Here is a 21,219-nt window from a genome sequence, read left to right on the forward strand (position 1 = left end):
AAGGCTCCGAAGGATTCCAAGTATAGAGTAGTCTCTTTCTCCAAGACAAACTACTCAATGGAATTAGATCGAGAAGCTTCTCTAACAAAAATTCAAGAGGAGAAAAGATTGGAAGAAGAAGATATAAACTAACTATTGGATTCATTGGGAATTACAATAGAGCTCCCTAATAAACCTCAACCTAATGACAAGGGGGCGTTTAAGTGAATCACTAGCTCCTGAATTGTCCAATTACCAAAGAGAAAAGGGAAACTAGCTAAAAGTGAAAGGTAAAAGTCCTTCCTAACTTAACTTCTATCCTATTATACACTTTCTATATGAGCTTCAGTTGTGCTTCTTGGCTTTGAGGCCTCTCCTTGCTTTCCTTTGCCTTGGGTTATATCCATAATCTGATGAGGTTGTTGATCCAAGTCCTGTAACATTTATTGAGCCAACTTAGTGATAATCAAATAATGACACATGACTCACTAAATTGAGATTTCAAACTCATCAATCCTTCAGGCCCAATCCCATAAACCATGATATTCAATTGGGTTCATACCAAAGTAAGTTTAAGTTAATAATTGTGCTCAAAGACTAACTTAAATCACAATATTTTTGGCCCAGAAACCCTTTTCAAGAGTGGCGTTTAAGTTGTAGTTTAAGCTTAAACTGCAACTTAAACGCCAGACACTTCCAGTGAGGCCATTTGTAGAAGCACGTTTAAGCTTTAGTTAAGGTTAAACTGAAGCTTAAACGTGGAAATGGAAGAAGGTAGCCCTGGAGAGTAATGTAGTCGAACACGTTTAACCTCCAGTTTAAGGTTAAACTGGAGTTAAACGTGGAAAGGGAATGAGGCATCCTGGAGGTCGAACACGTTTAACCTCCAGTTTGAGGTCAAACTGGAGGTTAAACGTGGAAGCTTGGAATGGTGGCCCTGGAGGTGTCGAACACGTTTAACCTCCAGTTTGGGGTCAAACTGGAGGTTAAACGTGGAGGTGGAGAGAGCAACCCTGGAGTGAAAGAAAACGTCGAACACGTTTAAGCTCCAGTTTGAGTCAAACTGGAGCTTAAACGTGGAATGGCCCCTGGTACTCTTCCTGGTTCTGGCGTTTAACCTCCAGTTTGAGGTCAAACTGGAGGTTAAACGTGGAACTCCTCCCTGGGTGGCATACTCATTCTGGCGTTTAACCTCCAGTTTGAGGTCAAACTGGAGGTTAAACGTGGAATGCTCCTTAAGTGAGGCTTTTCATTCTGGCGTTTAACCTCCAGTTTGAGGTCAAACTGGAGGTTAAACTTCAATCCCAGCATTTCTTATTCTTCATGATTTTGGCGTTTAAGCTCCAGTTTAGGCTTAAACTGGAACTTAAACTCCACATGTGATATTGAAGCTTCCTTTATTGATTTTGTTGCTTCCTTGCTTAGCCTCTTCTTCCCTGAAATCATCCAAACAATTGCATCAAAGTCTTGCAAAATTTCATGAGAAATCTTTCATTCATAACATTTAAGTAATACAACTAAAACTCATGGAATTTGCATCAAAATCATATTGTTTGGATGGTTCATTACTTTGTTCTTCATTTAACCATTTTTGGTTACTTTAAGCTCAAGAAAATGCATAAAACAACTAAAACTAACATAAAAATGCTAGTGAAACTAGCCTATGATGCCTTGGCATCACAACACCAAACTTAATACTTGCTTGTCCCTAAGCAAGTCCTGAGTTATTTGAGAAGAAAGTATGAACAGAAAGTAATTACATTGGCTATATTAGCAAGCATTTGAAGTTCATCAGAAGGGTTTTATGCAGAAAGTTGCAGCATCACTTTTTCATACTTATCAGGTAGGATTATCACTTTTTCATTGCATCCATCAAAAATTGCTATGGCCTCTTGTTATTCTTATGTCTTTGGCACTTTTCTCTTCTTTGTTTTTCTTTTCTTTTCTTAGAGCTTCTTTTGCTCCTTGTTTGCTTAGTGTCATGTGTTGCACAAGCCTTTGGCATTTTCTTTTCTTATCAGTGCACTACACATATCCACCTTAGGCATTTTAGTTCACATTTCTTCTTGAGACATTGATGCCCAGCACCTCTTTGTGTGACTAAATGTTTTGTATTTAGGTTGCTCTTGATAGTGGACTTTTGGTTGATAATCCCGGGTTAGTTAACCCAAGTTACCAAGTGTTGAAACACTCCTCAGAACCTATTCATCCAAGCATATCCTTAATACATAAACACCACAGGCATTTGTCTCAGAAGTTCAAACCATTGGTGCCTAGCTTATTTTCTCAATTTTTTTGCTTTTTGGTTGCCTTTTCCGTGGCTTTTTCTTTTCCTTTTCTTTCTTTTTCATGGCCAAAGACATTTATTCATCAAGATCCATAGACACTTGTACTTCTACATAAAAAATGATAATTCTACACTCTAATTTTGTGATGTGACTAAACATCAAGCATGCATACCACCACTTAATCTACTTGATTTGTCACTAATTTAGCCAAGTTACTTTTGTTCACACTTTTCTTTTATTTTTGAAACAGAACAAGCATGGCAAGCACTTGTTTAAGAAGGTGAAGTTATATCCAAACATCTAGGCATTCACTTTATTCAAAGCAATTAACAAACAGACATACTAAAACAAACTACACATTCCAGAAAGATTCAACATTTACAGTTTAAACCAGAACACGCATGCTTTTGTTTAACCTTTTTAAAGAATTATCAAGGAATAATACCACCTTGTGAAATTCCTTGTTTTCTCTTTGTTGTCAGGAAACACTTTGATTTCTCCTTCTTCTTCCTAAATGTTGCTTCATGCTTTAAGGTTCTTGTTTCCTTTCCTGCAAAGAGTAATGAAGTTGCTTGCTCCTCAAGCACTTAAGTGGTTAGCTCAACTATGTGTGGGTAAGTATCGGATTCTTAAGTTGGTGTGTGAACACCAAACTTAGTCTCCCACTTACTTCTCTGTGTTCTTTGAATCCTTGAGTTATCTTGGAATGATGTTGCTACTAAGGGTTTTAAGCATTTCTGTGACTGCTTAGAATAGTTGTTCCTTTCACATAAATCAAAGGTTGTTGTGTTCAGTTGATCTTTATGGTGGAACACCAAACTTAGAGTCACACATTCCCCTTTGACTTATGGATCCATGAATTAATTGTTTGGTGTGAAACACCAAACTTAATTCTTTGCAATGCACAGAAACTACTTTACCCCTTTTATTGAAACAAATAAAAGAAACAGCAACAAGGTATTACCTCAGGTTGGGTTGCCTCCCAACAAGCGCTTCTTTAACGTCATTAGCTTGACGGTTAGCTTCCTCAGTTGAGGTGATATTTAACTTTGTCCTTCTCCTCCACATCTCCCAAGTAATGTTTAAGTCTTTGACCGTTAACAATGAAGGTTCGTTGTGACTTTTCTTCCATGATTTCTACTTGTCCATAATTGGAGACCTTGGTGACAAGGAATGGTCCAGACCACCTTGATTTTAGCTTCCTGGAAATAGCTTCAGCCTAGAATTGTAGAGCAATACTTTTTGCCCTTCTTCAAATTTCCTTGGGGCTATGTTGCTGTCATGCTTCTTCTTTGCTCTTTCTTTGTAAATTTTGGCATTCTCATAAGCTTCCGCTCTGAATTCTTCCAATTCTTGAATTTGCAACATCCTTCTTTCTCCAGCGGCTTTGTTGTCCAAGTTCAGAAGTTTCAAGGCCCAGTATGCCTTGTGCTCCAACTCCAGTGGCAGATGGCAAGCTTTTCCATATACTAGTTGGTAAGGAGACATTCCAATTGGTGTTTTGAAAGCTGTCCTATATGCCCAAAGAGCATCATCTAGCTTAATCGACCAGTCCTTTCTTGAATTTCCCACAGTTTTTTCCAGGATTCTTTTGAGTTCTCTGTTAGATATTTCGGCTTGCCCACTTGTCTGTGGATGGTATGGTGTGGCTACCCTGTGTTTGACTCCATATTTTAGGAGCAATGCCTCTAATGGTTTGTTGCAAAAGTGGCTTCCTCCATCACTGATGATTGCTCTTGGAACCCCAAAACGGCAAAAAATGTGTTTTCTGAGGAAGTTCATGACTACCTTATTATCATTGGTTGGAGTTGCTATTGCTTCAACCCATTTGGATACATAATCTACTGCCACAAGAATGTAATTATTTGAGTATGAGGAGGGAAATGGTCCCATGAAATCTATCCCCCACACATCAAACAATTCAAGTTCCAGAATGAATTGTTGTGGCATTTCATTTCTTCTTGGCAGGTTCCCAGCTTTCTGGCATTCAGGGCAGTGTTTCACTAATTCTTTTGCATCTTTGAAAATAGTAGGCCAATAAAAACCACACTGCAGCACCTTAGCTGCTGTTCTTTCCCCTGCAAAGTGCCCTCCATAAGTAGAGCCATGGCAGTCCCATAAAACTTCCTTTCCTTCTTCCTCGGACATGCATCTTCTGAGTATGCCATCTGAACATTTTTTGAACAAGTATGGTTCGTCCCAGATGAAGTATTTGGCATCATTTACCAATTTCTTCTTTTGATGTTTGTTAAATTCCAAAGGAAAACTCCCAGTGGCCTTGAAGTTTGCTATGTCTGCAAACCAGGGTGCCTTGTGAATTAGCATGAGTTGTTCATCAGGAAAGCACTCATTTACATGTGTGCTTCGTGTGCTTCCTTCTTCACATGGTATCCTTGATAAATGATCTGCCACCTTGTTTTCTACACCCTTCTTGTCTTTGATTTCAATGTCAAATTCCTGCAACAAAAGAACCCATCTAATAAGTCTTGGTTTAGATTCTTGTTTAGCAAGTAAATATTTTAAAGCTGAATGATCAGTGAAGACAATGACTTTAGATCCAATGAGATAAGATCTAAATTTGTCAAATGCAAAGACTATTGCCAAGAGTTCTTTTTCAGTGGTTGTGTAATTCTTTTGGTTAGCATTCAAGACTTTACTGGCATAATAAATCACATGCACCAAATTGTTTTTCCTTTGTCCTAACACGGCCCCAATAGCAAGGTCTGATGCATCACACATCAGTTCAAAAGGTAAGTTCCAATCAGGTGGGGCAATGATAGGTGCAGAGGAAAGTTTTTGCTTCAAAAGATCATAGGCTAGCATGCAATTTTTATCAAATACAAAGGGTGTATCAGAGACAAGCAAGTTACTCAAAGGTTTGGCTATTTTAGAAAAGTCTCTAATAAACCTTCTGTAAAAACCAGCGTGTCCCAAAAAGCTTCTAACTGCCTTGACATTACTTGGTGGAGGTAGTTTTTCAATGATTTCCACCTTAGCTCTGTCCACCTCCATGCCTCTATTAGAGATTTTGTGGCCAAGGACTATTCCTTCTGTGACCATGAAATGACACTTTTCCCAGTTTAATACTAGGTTAGTCTCTTGGCACCTCTTAAGCACCAAGGCAAGGTGGTGTAGGCAGCTGGGAAAAGAATCCCCAAACACAGAAAAATCGTCCATGAAGACCTCAATAAATTTTTCAATCATGTCCGAAAAGATGGACAGCATGCATCTTTGGAAAGTGGCAGGTGCATTGCACAACCCAAAGGGCATGCGTCTATAAGCAAAAACTCCATATGGACAAACAAATGATGTTTTCTCTTGATCACTAGGATCAACTACTATTTGGTTGTAGCCCGAATATCCATCCAAGAAGCAATAGTAAGCATGTCCGGCAAGCCTTTCAAGCATCTGATCCATGAATGGGAGTGGGAAATGATCTTTTCTGGTGGCTTCATTGAGTTTCCTGTAGTCTATGCACATCCTCCATCCAGTAACGGTTCTTGTGGGTATGAGTTCGTTCTTCTCATTTGGAACCACAGTGATGCCACCTTTCTTGGGCACTACATGGATGGACTAACCCATGGGCTATCAGAAATGGGGTAGATTACCCCTGCCTGCCATAACTTCCTCACTTCCTTTTGTACCACTTCTTTCATGACGGGATTCAATCTTCTTTGAGCTTGAATGGAGGGTCTAGCATCTTCTTCTAACAAGATTTTATGCATGCATATGGATGAACTTATCCCCTTCAAATCAGCTAGGGTCCATCCAATGGCATCTTGATGAGTTTGCAGCACCTTGATCAATTCTTCTTCTTGTTCTTGGCTCAAGGCCGAGCTAATGATAACAGGGTGACTCTCATCACTACCCAAGTATGCATACTTGAGATTAGGGGGCAATGCTTTGAGCTCAGGTTTTGGTGCTTCCTTTTCTTCTTTCACTTTCTCTGGCCTGCTTAGCATAGTTGTGTCAGCATCCTTGATATCACTAACTTCAATATCCTTGGTGAACTCCTCCTCTGCCACTTCCTTTATTGTTTCCTCAAAAGTTTCTTGTACTGCAATGTCCACTACATCAACCCTCATACATTCCCTTAGTGATTCTGATGGATAGCTCATTGCCTTGAATACATTAAACACCAATTTCTCATCATGGAGTCTAAGAGTGAGTTCACCCTTTTGTACATCTATGATGGCTCCAGCAGTAGCTAGGAAGGGTCTCCCCAGAATTATTGAAGCCTTGGCTTCTTCCTCCATATCTAACACCACAAAATCAGCAGGAAATATAAATTCTCCCACCTTCACCAACAAATCCTCAACTATCCCATGAGGGAATTTGAAAGTTCGATCTGCCAATTGGAGGGCCATTCTTGTTGGTTTGGCTTCTTCAATCTTCATTCTTTTCATCATTGTTAGCGACATCAAATTGATGCTGGCCCCTAAATCACACAAGGCCTTCTCCACCATGACTTCTCCTATAATACAGGGGATTTGGAAACTGCCTGGGTCCTTCAATTTCTGAGGCAATTTGTGCTGAATGATGGCACTGCATTCTTCAGTTAACAACACAATTTCCTCATTTCTCCAGCTTCTCTTCTTGGTCATCAATTCTTTTAAGAATTTTGCATAGAGTGGCATTTGCTCTATTGCTTCAGCAAAGGGAATGTTGATTTGAAGCTTCTTGAAAATTTCCAAGAACCTGGAGAATTGGCCATCCTTTTCACTCTTCATCAAACGTTGAGGATAAGGTGCTTTAGGTGTGTAAGGCTTCAAGACCTCTTTTTCTTTTTCTTTTGTTGCAAACGGTGTAACAGATTGTCCTTGTTCTTTATCTTTCACATTTTCCCTTGCTTCATCCTCTGTGGTTTCCCTTGAAATCTCCTTGAGATTCTTTCCACTTCTGAGGGTTATGGCCTTACATTCCTCCCTTGCAATAGCCTTAACAGTATGAGAATTGCTTGTCCCAGGGGCTTGCTTAGTCAAATACAAAATTTGATTTTCTAGCTTCTGGATTGCAGCTCCTTGGTTTTGCAAGTTAGAATTTACTTCTTCCTTAAAAGCCTTCAATTCAATTATATCTTGGCTCATGGTTGCAAGCATTCCTTCCATCCGGTTTAATTGATCTTGAAATTGTTGGTTCGGATTGGGTTGGGTAGGTTGATTACTTTGGCCATGGTATGATGATTGGGGGTAAGTGTTTTGTGTGGCTTGGTATGATCTTTGGTTGGAGTTTTGGTATGTGGAATTGTTATGTTGGTTGTGGTTGTAAGGTTTGTGGTTTTGTGGTTGGGTTTGTTGGTTTCCCCACCCAAAGTTTGGGTGGTTTCTCCAGCCTGGGTTGTAAGTATTGGAATGTGGATCATATGATTGCCTTTGTTGGTTTCCCACATAGTTGGCCTCTTCCCAATCACCTCCTTCAATGCCTACTTCCTCTTGATCTTGTGTGTGTATTGCAGCCACTTGCTTTGTTTCTAATTGCCTGGTAAGTTCTGCTAGTTGCTTGGCAAACACCTTGTTTTGGGCTAGAATTGTATCAACATGGTTCAGCTCCATGACTCCCTTAGTGTTGTGCCTTTCTGATGCATAGTAGTACTCATTCTCAGCCACTGTCTCAATCACTTAAATGGCTTCTTCCACGGTCTTTTTCTTGTTCAATGAACCTCCTGATGAATGGTCTACAGCCTTCCTTGATTCATAAGAGAGCCCATCATAGAAGATGTGCAATTGCACCCAATCATGGAACATGTTTGGTGGGCATTTCCTTGTCAAGTCCTTGAATCTCTCCCATGCCTCGTAGAGAGTTTCACCATCTTGTTGTCTAAAAGTCTGGACCTCAGATCGAAGCCTATTGACCTTTTGTGGAGGGTAGAAACGTGCCAGAAACTTGCCTTCCACCTCATCCCATGTGGTTAGACTCCCCCTTGGGAATGATTCCAGCCACTTAGCTGCCTTGTCCCTAAGTGAAAATGGGAACAAGAGCAGTTTATAGGCATCTTCCTGGACTCCATTGGACTTCACAGTGTCACAAATTCTCAGGAACTTTGTGAGATGTTGGTTTGGGTCTTCATTAGCACTTCCTCCAAAGGAACAATGATTTTCCACCAATGATATTAGCTGTGGCTTGAGCTCAAAATTGTTGGCCTGAATGGGTGGTTTCTGGATGCTACTACCACAATTCCCAGAGGTTGGGTTTATGTATGAACTAAGAACCCTCCTCTCAGGAATGGCATTGTTTCCATCAGCTCTCTCATGGTTGTGAACTTCTCTATCCATGTTGAGATCTAGAGCTTCCTCAAAATTGTCCTCAGATTCTCCTTCAGATTCCTCTTCTCCCACTACTCTCTTCCCTCTTGCTTCCCTTCTAAGTCTATGAAGGGTCCTTTCCGGTTCGGTATATGGAGGAGTTGATGTCTCTCCTCTCCTACCTGTCATACAAGAACACAGCTCAAACACAAACAAGTAAAATACTCTTGGTTAATGGAAGAGTATGGTTAGATCAATTGAGGAATTAAATCAAACAGTTAGTGAGTCAGTGAGTTAGTTGCATGGATTTAAAGGCATAAAGAAGAAAAGCATGTAACCAAGTGCAGAATTCAACAAGTATTTAGAACAGAATTAACAAAGCAAGAAAAAATTGCTCAATCTAGTTAGCTTCCAATTTGAGAATTGTCAATCGAAAACCAATCCCCGGCAACGGCGCCATAAACTTGATGCACATAAACTAGTTATGCTACGATTTAGGAAATTGCACGATCGGCAAAATTCCTTCCGGCAAGTGCACCGGTTATCGTCGTCAAGTAAAAACTCACAATAGAGTGAGGTCGAATCCCACAAGGATTGGTTGAGTGAGCAATTCGGATTAGAAGTGTGTTCTAGTTGAGCGGAATCAAGAATTGAGATGATAATTGCGGAATGTAAAATTGGCGGGAAAAGTAAATGACAAGAAAATTAAATGGCTGAATCTTAAATTGCATGAATTAAAGAGCAGAATGTAAATTGCTGAAATTAAAAGGGAATGGGGATGATTGCAAGAATTGAATTGCAGAATGTAAAGTGAAAGTGGAAATCAGAAATGGGGAATTCATTGGGTTTAGGAGATATTGAAATCTCCGAATCAAAACATGTAAATCTCTTCCTCAACCAATGCATTCATTGAATTTTGCTTGGCAATCTTATATGATTGGATCCCAATTCCTTGGCTCACCAATGCTCTCTAAAAACAAACAAATTCCCAATCCCTTGGTTTAAATGTTCATAAGAAGAGATGATGCTTGATCACTGATTATACCACACAATTTCATGAACCACAATTTGGTAGGATTACATGTCACAATATCCATCCAAACCCCAATCCAATCCACTGTGAGAAAGCTTCTCTAGCATGAATCCTCCATTCCTTTCCCAAGGCTCCGAAGGATTCCAAGTATGAGTAGTCTCTTTCCCAAGACAACTACTCAATGGAATTAGATCGAGAAGCTTTCTAACAAAATTCAAGAGAAAAGATTGAAGAAGAAGATAAACTAATATTGATTCATTGAATTACAATAGAGCTCCCTAACCCAATGAAAGGGGGTTTAGTGAATCATAGCTCTGAATTCAATTACAAAGAAAAGGAAACTAGCTAAAAGTGAAAGTAAAAGTCCTTCCTAACTTAACTTCTATCCTATTTATACACTTTCTATATTGAGCTTCAGTTGTGCTTCTTGGGCTTTGAGGCCTCTCCTTGCTTTCCTTTTGCCTTGGGTTTATGATCCATAATCTTGATGAGGTTGTTGATCCAAGTCCTGTAACATTTATTGAGCCAACTTAGTGATAATCAAATAATGACACATGACTCACTAAATTGAGATTTCAAACTCATTAATCCTTCAGGCCCAATCCCATAAACCATGATATTCAATTGGGTTTCATACCAAAGTAAGTTTAAGTTAATAATTGTGCTCAAAGACTAACTTAAATCACAATATTTTTGGCCCAGAAACCCTTTTCAAGAGTGGCGTTTAAGTTGTAGTTTAAGCTTAAACTGCAACTTAAACGCCAGACACTTCCAGTGAGGCCATTTGTAGAAGCACGTTTAAGCTTTAGTTAAGGTTAAACTGAAGCTTAAACGTGGAAATGGAAGAAGGTAGCCCTGGAGAGTAATGTAGTCGAACACGTTTAACCTCCAGTTTAAGGTTAAACTGGAGGTTAAACGTGGAAAGGGAATGAGGCATCCTGGAGGTCGAACACGTTTAACCTCCAGTTTGAGGTCAAACTGGAGGTTAAACGTGGAAAGGGGTGTAGGCATACTGGAGGTCGAACACGTTTAACCTCCAGTTTGAGGTCAAACTGGAGGTTAAACGTGGAAGCTTGGAATGGTGGCCCTGGAGGTGTCGAACACGTTTAACCTCCAGTTTGGGGTCAAACTGGAGGTTAAACGTGGAGGTGGAGAGAGCAACCCTGGAGTGAAAGAAAACGTCGAACACGTTTAAGCTCCAGTTTGAGTCAAACTGGAGCTTAAACGTGGAATGGCCCCTGGTACTCTTCCTGGTTCTGGCGTTTAACCTCCAGTTTGAGGTCAAACTGGAGGTTAAACGTGGAACTCCTCCCTGGGTGGCATACTCATTCTGGCGTTTAACCTCCAGTTTGAGGTCAAACTGGAGGTTAAACGTGGAATGCTCCTTAAGTGAGGCTTTTCATTCTGGCGTTTAACCTCCAGTTTGAGGTCAAACTGGAGGTTAAACTTCAATCCCAGCATTTCTTATTCTTCATGATTTTGGCGTTTAAGCTCCAGTTTAGGCTTAAACTGGAACTTAAACTCCACATGTGATATTGAAGCTTCCTTTATTGATTTTGTTACTTCCTTGCTTAGCCTCTTCTTCCCTGAAATCATCCAAACAATTGCATCAAAGTCTTGCAAAATTTCATGAGAAATCTTTCATTCATAACATTTAAGTAATACAACTAAAACTCATGGAATTTGCATCAAAATCATATTGTTTGGATGGTTCATTACTTTGTTCTTCATTTAACCATTTTTGGTTACTTTAAGCTCAAGAAAATGCATAAAACAACTAAAACTAACATAAAAATGCTAGTGAAACTAGCCTATGATGCCTTGGCATCAACGTCTCTCTACACCAGATAAGGCTGCTAATCTGGTGATGAGGGATAGGAAAGGAATGTTGAATTTCTGCTGCAGGTTCACCTTCATCATCGAATCTCTGATGAGGAGAAGAATAGAGATCCTCTTCCCCTCCAAAATAGCCCATAATAATACTGCCACATGGATCCTGATATGAGTGGCATGCGTGCTCAGAAGGATGTAATTGGCAATGATCTACTGCCAGATCCTTGCCTCTGGGTTCAGGTCCGTGCATGCAATGCTCGAGGGTACAGGCTACTCTCCCTTGTTGTATTTCCATTTGGCCTTAGGCTGGCCAATCTTTTTCAGGACCGCATCCAACGAAATTTTGCCCGTGGTCACGTCCGTCATTATTTGAGTATAAGCGTCCCTAGCCGGAGGAATATTCGGAATGTCCAAGAGGGCCTCTAAAGCAGTATTAGAGGTGTCTAGGGTGACACCTCTTAGAATAACGGTTTGGGCATCCCTCTTGAGGAGATTGGCGTAAAATTCCTTAACCTGGTGTCATTTACTTCCACCGGGTCGGATTTTACGAATCCCCAATGATAAAAATTTATTCTGTCAAGTATCACGTCCGCATATTTCTCGGGCAGGTTTAGTTTCCTCTCATAATGAAAGGCGCACTTTTCTAGCTTCTTATATTGTTCTTGGGCCTCGGAATTGATGAAAGTGTCCAGTTGGTCACTGGGAGGCACGGGTGGAGGGCGAGCCAAGGGGTTGGCTTTCTTCTTTCCCTTGCGACCCATCCTAAAAAAGACAAAAACAGAACATAGCTCAGGGAAAACAGACAAAATTCTCAGCAGGAAGAAGGATATGATCAAACAAGTCAATTAAGAGCCAGTCAGAGAAATAAATATCAATCCAGGGAGAACACATATAAAACAGTCATTTGTTCAGAAAGAAATGTGTTTTTCCAAGATCAGACAGCCTAAGTAACAAATGAATGAATAAACAAACAAAGAAGGCATGTATATGACTTAGGTGTAGCATGCAAGTGAATTGACCTGAGAGACATTGATTATTGCACTTTTGCATTAGCAATTGGAAAGTGTGCAAGACTTGGCGTAAAGAGCAATAATCAAGGTTGCAGTCAGCATGTACTTTATTCATGTTAAAAAGATGAGAATTGACCACATGTACATAGCTTCTTATCCCAAAACAACGCTTGGTTGAAGAACAAGGTTGCATTGCTCAAAAACTTAAAGGAATAAGTGGCTATGTACGGACTGTGATGTTAAAAACACATGAACAAGCTTGATCAATTCACGGAGGAAGCAATGCATGTACTGCTGCAAACAGTACCAAACCGAGTTCAAAATTTATGAGGTTAAGACTGGTTTGGTGTTTAAGGAAAAAGAATTTAGCAATAAGAACATGTTGCAGCAATTCAGCATGCTATGCATTTACAAAATGCATCAAACAGAATAAGTTTCAGCTTGCAATGGTAGTTTGATGTGTAAGTACGAATAATCAAATAAGTGCTCAGCTAACAGTGCATTTAATGAAATCTAATATGCATAGGAACAATGAACATCAACAGAAGAGACAGGGCTATAAATTGCATGTTCAAAGTGGTGGTCAGGCCTAAATACAAAATGCATAAGCTAGCTTATATCAGGCAGCATTTAGAATGAACAGAAAATTGCACCATATGAAAATAGATTGCCAAATGAAAGCAAAATCCAAGCTCTTATGCTAATCAGATAAAGAATTTAGATCAAAAACCTCATTCAAGCATTTTGACAAGCATAATATATGCAGAGAATGTGCATACTAGAGCTCAGCATTCATGGCAGTAGTAACAGAAACAGACATAGCAGCATCACAATTCAAGTAAAAATAGCAATATCATCCAGTTCAAAAGACGATTCAAGTACTTAGCCAGCATCACATATTCATATTCAACCATAAAACTATAAATTATCTAACCTAAAACCACCTAGAAACTAAAGCAGAATTAAAAATCAAAACTAAGAAAAAGCAATAATATGAGACAGAAAAGAAATAGAACAGGGGAGGGGAAACAGGGGCAAACCTGTGATGTAAAGGAGAGGGGATTGGAGGAAGGTGAGGGCGAGGCAGAGAGGGGAGCAGCAGCACAGGGGACCGCCGCTGCTGGTGGTTGCTCGCCGGAGAGAGAGGCGCGTCCTAGGGCTGGCGGCTGCACGGAAGCAGAGACAGGGAAAAGAGAGAAAAGGAGGAAATGCGGGAGAGAGAGAGATAAGAAGAAAGAGAGAAGGGGAGAGAGAGAGTGTATGCGTGGCGGTGATGGCGGGGCAGTCGCCGGCGGTGGTTGGTCGCGGGGTGGAGGGAGAAGAGGGGTTGGGTGAGTGTTCAGAGAAGGAGAAGAAGGGGTGGGGTTAAGGTAAGGAAATGAAGTGCGAGCCCCTGACCTTTTCGAATTAACGTTCGAAAAGTGACCTGTGCGGACACACAAGGTCGTGTGCGGACGCACACAGGGAGAAAGAAAGGGTGTGTGCTCGCGCACAGGGTCGTGCGGGCGCTGCGAATAGAAGGTGGAACGCAGCCTGTGCGGGCGCACAAGAGGGTGTGCGCTCGCACGAGTTTTTTTTTTTTTGAGGAAAGGGGATGTGTGCGGCCGCACGCATGGTATGCAGACGCATAGAAGGGAAAAGAAGGGGGTGTGCACACACACAAGACGTGCGCGTGCTGCGAATAGAGAGGGCTTTTGGGGGCGTGCGCACGCACACTTCTGTGCGGACGCACAGGAATGGGAAAACAGGGGGTTGTGCGCACGCACAGGTCTCTATTCCTGCAACAAGAATTTTGGCTCTAAGGCACCAAAATTGACATCCCAAACAGGTTTTCAAGCCCCAAAGCATCACAAAACTCCCAAAAACGCCTTATTTTACCAAAATTGCTCAACTACATCAAAATAAAACCAACCAACTAAGCAAACTAACCAATTATTCAGGAAACAAAAGCTAAAAGAGAGAAGGTTAGAAGGATATTACCATGGTGGGGTGTCTCCCACCTAGCACTTTGGTTTATAGTCCTAAGTTGGACTTGGTCGGGAGATCATTGTTAGGGCGGCTTATGCTTCCACTCCTCCTTGAATCTCCAACCAAGTTTGCTATTGATTTGACCTCCAGGGTCCCAAATAAATTTCATCAAACTCTTAAGAAACTTCAAGCTAGTAACGAAGATCCTCAAGTATTGACTTTTGAAATTAATTCCCGGATCCCATACTTGAGTTTCTCTATCACAATTGACAAGATTGTGCATCCCCGGAATCCACTACATTGACTCTTGCACCAAAATTGAGCTTCAAATGTTAAGTTGGCTCCTTTGATGAACTTCCCATTCTTTATCCAATCAACATTCTTCTTCTCACCATCCACTACTCCAAGAAAGGTTCGAAGTTGGCCATCCGTTTCTATAACGGCGTATTGATGTGGGCCTAGAAATCTTGTAAGAGAAGTCTTCGCCCGCTCAATTAGTTCTTGCACAACTATCTTCACTTCTTGGCAAACAGAATCTTCCTCAACCTCTTTTAAATCTTCTTCATCATCACTCAAGTGAAATATTGGAGGTTGTGTAAAGTTGGTATGCGAAATTGTTACTCTGAGGTTGTAAAATTTGTTGTTCGTTCTCTCCCTGGCAATGGCGCCAATAACTGGTGCACAATACCATGGTCCAAACATAACTTCACAACTTCGCATAACTAACCAGCAAGTGCACTGGGTCGTCCAAGTAATAAAACCTTACGTGAGTAAGGGTCGATCCCACGGAGATTGTTGGTATGAAGCAAGCTATGGTCATCTTGTTAATCTCAGTCAGGCGGATATCAAATGGTTATGGAGTTTTCGAATAATAATAATAAATAAACAGAAAATAAAGATAGAAATACTTATGTAATTCATTGGTGAGAATTTCAGAAAAGCGTATAGAGATGCTTTCGTTCCTCTGAATCTCTGTTTTCCCGCTGTCTTCATCCAATCAGTCTTACTCCTTTCCATGGCAAGCTTTCTGTAAGGGCATCACCGTTGTCAATGGCTACATCCCATCCTCTTGTGAAAAAAGTCCAAATGCTCTGTCACAGCACGGCTAATCATCTGAGGTTCTCGATCATACTGGAATAGGATTCACCCTCCTTTTGCGTCTGTCACTACGCCCAGCACTCGCGAGTTTGAAGTTCGTCACAGTCATTCAATCCCTGAATCCTACTCGGAATACCACAGATAAGGTTTAGACTTTCCGAACTCTCATGAATGCCGCCATCAATCTAGCTTATACCACGAAGATTCTGATTAAGAGATCCAAGAGATATTCATTCAATCTAAGATGGAACGGAAGTGGTTGTCAGGCACGCGTTCTTGGGGGAATGATGATGATTGTCACGTTCATCACATTCATGTTGGAGTACGAATGAATATCTTAGAAGCGGAATAAGTTGAATTGAATACAAAACAGTAGTACTTTGCATTAATTTATGAGAAACAGCAGAGCTCCACACCTTAATCTATGGAGTGTAGAAACTCTACCGTTGAAAATACATAAGTGATGAAGGTTCAGGCATGGCCGAGAGGCCATCCCCTAAACATGATCAATATGATTCAAAGATGAACTAAAAATCATCAGATATAAATACAATAGTAAAAAATCCTATTTATACTAAACTAGCTACTAGGGTTTACAGAAGTAAGTAATTGATGCATAAATCCACTTCCGGGGCCCACTTGGTGTGTGCTTGGGTTGAGCTTGAATGTTACATGTGCAGAGGCTCCTTCTGGAGTTGAACGCCAAGTTGTAACGTGTTTTTGGCATTCAACTCTGGTTCGTGACGTGTTTCTGGCGTTTAACTCCAAACTGCAGCGTAGAACTGGCGTTCAACGCCCTTTTGAAAATAATTCAATTCAAATCAAAACAAATAACCGAGAGTAATGAAACCTCGGGTCATTCTCCCTAGGACTGCAAATGAAATGTTACTTCTTTCGGTTGTGAAGAGAGCAAAGGGGGGTTTCTGTAATCAAAGAACAAAAGATTAAAGAAACTAAACAATAAAAGAACTGAACAATGGTCAAACTTGGAAATTAATGCAAGCAAAGGTAAATAGGATCAAAACTAGTGAAAATGCAATAAGAAAGAGCCTTGACTTGGGAATAAGGATCCAAGGAATCCTATCATCGCCATAACCATAACTATGGTAATTATGATGAGTCAATCTCGCCTAGTCAACCCCAACCATCGAGGAGTAAGTCAAGCAAGCATAATTTACCTTAATTCATAAGTCCTAACCAACTTACCAAACTAGTTGATAAAAGGCTAGAGTCAATGGAAACAAGAGTTAACTAACTACCCAAGAATTACCACTAAATGTCGGACATTATGACTCTAGTATCCTAGGAACTCAAACCACAAGCCAAGGTTGGAAAATCAACTCAAAATCTAGAGTTGGCATTTTCACAAACATCTTGTGTACATAAAAGTAAAACATGGAAAATTGCAAAGTAAAATGAAAACTATAATCAAGCTATGCACCAAATCAACAATAAACAGCCAAACAAGCATAAAGAAAGCATGAAACATTAAATTCATCAATCAAAACTTCAAGAACTCAAAATTGCAATATAAACAAAGTAACTTGAACCATGGCAAATGAAAGAAAAGACAATGTAATTAAAGTGGAATTAAAGAGTACTTACAGTTTAAGATGATCAAAATCCAAAAGAAAAGCTTCTATAAAATGCTACATGAAGATGCAAATTAAACCCTAAGAGAGCATTTTCTACTCTACTCCTACTCCTACTCCTAATTACTATGAAAACTATCCAAAAAATTGCTCTAATGCTTCCCTCCTTTGATAAGTGTTGAAGTCTCTTTTATATAGCACTCCAAAATAGCATTTTACCTTCCAAAAATGAGCCAAGGGTCCCAGAAATTGTGAAGCACATACATCATTAATGAAATCACGTGTTGGGACCTGTGCGGATGCACAGACGTGTGCGTCCGCACACGCAGCTGAAAATTGACCTGTGCGTACGCACATGTGCGTGCATATGCACACGTGGAAATTCTTGCTTGTGCGTGCGCACGCAGGGCTGTGCGCACGCACACTTCGCTGTGTGTGCTTTTCCTTGTTTTCTTCATGTTTTCTCCCTTGTACATGCTTTCTTCCACTTTTGACTATCCATTCTTGCCTCCATGGCCTGAAATCACTCACAAACCATATCACGGCATCGAATGACATAGAAGTGGGATTAAATTGCTCTATAAATCACAAAATTGCATGTTTTCACATTTAAGATCAAACTAGGGATCAAACACAAAAGTATTCTATTTTGGTGCTTAAGTGTGAGTTAATGTGCTAGAATTTATCCAAATTGAGTCAAAATATACCATCAAATATGGACTCATCAGTAGGGTTCGAATGAATGGGTGGGAATTGTGTGGAAAATTTTGAATTTGAAGTGGGTGGGGGTTGGTGGGATTTATGATGGTTTTGGGAAGAGATATGGATGTGATTGGTTTAGAGTTTCTAGGGAAGAGTGTATAGGGAAGAGTGAAAGTAAGAGATAGAAGAAGGTGGGATAGGTGAAGATTTTATGGGATCTACTGGTCCTGGGAGGCTAAGGAATTCGAATTCCCTGCCCTTTATGGGCGTTGAACGCCTAGCTCTTGCTCCTGAATGCCAGCTTGATGCTCCTCATGGGGTGTTGAACGCCCATTGAGGTGCTCGTTCCTGGCATTCAACGCCAGGTCTCTACCTCCTTTGGGGCTTTGAACGCCCAGCCTCTGCCCCCTGGATGGTGTTCAATGCCAGCTTCATGCTCCTTGGCTGGCATTCAACGCCAACAATGCTTGATGGGCGTTGAATGCCCACTCTGGCCTTCTTGTCTGGCGTTTAACGCCAGCAAGTTACCTGCTCCAGGGTGTTCTGTTTCTAGTTCTGACTGTTTCTGTTTTTGTTCTAACTACTGCACATGATCACAACTTAAAGGAAAAAATATGAAAATTAAAATGATATACTTAGATAAACTTAATGAAAAACAAGAAAACTCTAATTATTGATGGGTTTTCTCCTAACAAGCTCTTCTTTAACGTCACTAGCTTGATGGTTAGCTCCTTACGGAGATGGATAGCGGCTCAAAATTTCACCCCTTACAGTGAACTTCATGCTTGTGCTCTCATGGATGAGCTCCACATGCTCTAGAGACATGATCTTGTTCACAGTGTGTGGAATGACTGGGTTGTAAGTGAAGACAACTCTCATGCCAGGTAGGAGGCCTTCAGTAGGGATCTTCTTGTCCCTCCAGCCTTTATGTACTTTCTTCTTAGTACCAGTGTTTTCAGTGCTTAATGATGGCTGCCCAACACCAAACTTAGAATTTCGTGTCTGGAGGTTCTGTATAGCTCTGCACCGAGAGTGGGTTGGAACACTAGATGTTGCATAATTGTCTCTTTTTTGTTTGGGGGAGAGTTTAGGCTAGGTATAACAGTCCTCATGCAATTGCAGGACTAGCTCTCCCCTTACCACATCAATGATGGCATTGGCAGTGGCTAGGAAGAGTCTTCCAAGGATGATGGATTCATTCTCTTCCTCCCCAGTAACCAAGATTATGAAATCTGCAGGGATGTAAAGGTCTGCAACCTTTACTAAGACATCCTCTACCAGATCATATGCCTTTTTTATTGACTTGTCTGCCATCTCTAGTGAGATTCTTGCTGCTTGTACCTCAAAGATTCCCAGTCTCTCCATTATAGAGAGTGGCATGAGATTTATGCTTGACCCTAGGTCACACAGAGCCTTCTCAAAGGTAATGGTGCCTATGGTGCAAGGAATTAGGAAGCGTTCGGGATCCGGCAGCTTTTGAGGTAGTTTCTGTTGAACCAATGCATTGAGTTCCTTGATGAGCACTGGAGGTTCTTTCTCCAATGTCTCTGTGCCAAATAACTTGGTATTTAGCTTCATAAGGACACCTAGGTAATGAGCAACTTGCTCTTCCCTAGTTTCCTCTTTCTCATCAGAGGAGGAGTGATCCTCATAATCCATGATTTGCAACAAGGCATTCAAGGGAACTTCTATAGTCTCCTCATGAGCCTTAGTTGCCTTTAGTTCTTTAATAGGGAAGTCTTTAGTGGGCATTGAATGCCCAGCTCCCCCATTAGTGGCTTTTAACGCCAGCTTTTGCTCCTCTTTGGGTGTTGAACGCCTAGTAAGGCCTTCCTTACTAGCGTTCAACGCTAGTGATGGTGCTTCTATGGGCGTTGAACGCCTAGTAAGGTCTTTCTTACTGGCGTTCAACGCCAATGATGGCTCTCTTTTGGGCATTGAACACCCAGTAAGGACTTCCTTACTGGTGTTCAACGCTAGAGTTGGCTCATCCTTGGGCGTTGAATGCCCAGAAAGGACTTTCTTACTAGCGTTCAATGCCAGAGTTTCCCTTTCAGATTCGGTCTCAGCTTTGACAGTGATGGCCTTGCACTCTTCTCTTGGGTTTACTTCAATGTTACTTGGGAGAGTGTTAGGAGGGGTCTCAGGGATTCTCTTGCTCAGTTGACCAACTTGTACCTCCAGATTTCTGATGGAGGACCTACTTTCTATTATGAAACTGTGAGTGGTCTTAGAGAGTTCAGAAACTATGGTTGCTAAGTCAGAGAGGCTCTACTTAGAAGTCTCTATCTGTTGCTGAGAAGAAGGGAATGGTGGTCTATTGTTGAACCTATCTTGGTTTCTTCCACCTTGGTTATTGTTGAAGCCTTGTTGAGGCTTCTGTTGATCCTTCCATGAAAGGTTAGGATGATTTCTCCATAAGGAGTTCTAGGTGTTTCCATAGGGTTCCCCCATGTAATTCACCTCTTCCATCATGAGTTGATCTGGATCATAGGCATCTCCATCATAGAGGTGTCTTGAGTGCTGCCAGCTACAGCTTGCATTCCAGTCAAATGCTGAGAGATCATATTGACCCGTTGGATCAAGATCTTGTTCTGAGCCAATGTGGCATTCAGAGTGTCAACTTCTAGGACTTTTTTCTTCTAAGCTATCCCATTGTTCACAGGGTTTCTCTCAGAAGTGTACATAAACTGGTTATTTACAACCATTTTAATGAGTTCCTATGCCTCATCAGGCATTTTCTTCAAGTGGAGTGATCCACCAGCAGAATGATCCAAGGACATCTTGGTCATGTTAGATAGACCATCATAGAAAATACCTAAGATAGTCCATTCTAAGAGCATGTCAGGAGGACATCTCCTGATCAGTTGCTTGTATCTTTTCCAAGCTTCATAGAGGGATTCACCCTCTTTTTGTCTAAAGGTTTGAACTTCCATCCTGAGCTTGCTCATCTTTTGAGGTAGAAAGAATTTGGCCAAGAAAGCATTGACCAACTTTTCCCAAGAGTCCAGACTTTCCTTAGGTTGAGAACCCAACCATATCCTAGCTTTATCTCTAACAGCAAAAGGGAAAAGCTTAAGCCTGTAGACCTCAGGATCCACTCTATTGGTCTTAACAGTATCACAGATTTGCAAAAATTCAGATAGGAATTGATGTGGATCTTCTAGTGGAGTTCCATGGAATTTGCAATTTTGTTGCATTAGAGAGACTAACTAAGGCTTAAGCTCAAAGTTATTTGCTCTAATGGCAGTGTTCATACCCTGGGTCGAGCTATCCGACCTAGGAAGATCGAAGACAAAACAACCGACCTCTTCAGGTCAGGACCCCGACCTCTTCTTTAAAAGAGTTCGGCCAAATCGACAGGAGAGGCCCGAACAGGCCCAAATAAAGGGACACAGCCCAATCTAAAGGCAGTCAAAGCCTAGAAGGATAAGGGTGGTTCCCCTGAAGATAAGATGACCTCACTTAAAGATA

The 21,219-nt window shown here is 41.0% G+C and overlaps 2 non-coding genes across 2 annotated transcripts; both read left to right on the plus strand.

Annotated features, from left to right (window-relative positions):
- The first annotated feature begins 8,009 nt into the window (after window positions 1–8,009).
- On the plus strand, window positions 8,010–8,113 carry LOC112781938 (small nucleolar RNA R71). The gene has a single exon (XR_003192684.1). It is a non-coding gene; the product is annotated as a small nucleolar RNA R71 (small nucleolar RNA).
- Window positions 8,114–20,586: 12,473 nt separating this feature from the next.
- LOC112781093 (small nucleolar RNA R71) lies at window positions 20,587–20,690 on the plus strand. The gene has a single exon (XR_003191889.1). It is a non-coding gene; the product is annotated as a small nucleolar RNA R71 (small nucleolar RNA).
- Window positions 20,691–21,219: the final 529 nt, after the last annotated feature.

This window comes from Arachis hypogaea, chromosome 19, assembly GCF_003086295.3.
Source record: "Arachis hypogaea cultivar Tifrunner chromosome 19, arahy.Tifrunner.gnm2.J5K5, whole genome shotgun sequence".
NCBI classification, from domain to species: domain Eukaryota; kingdom Viridiplantae; phylum Streptophyta; class Magnoliopsida; order Fabales; family Fabaceae; genus Arachis; species Arachis hypogaea.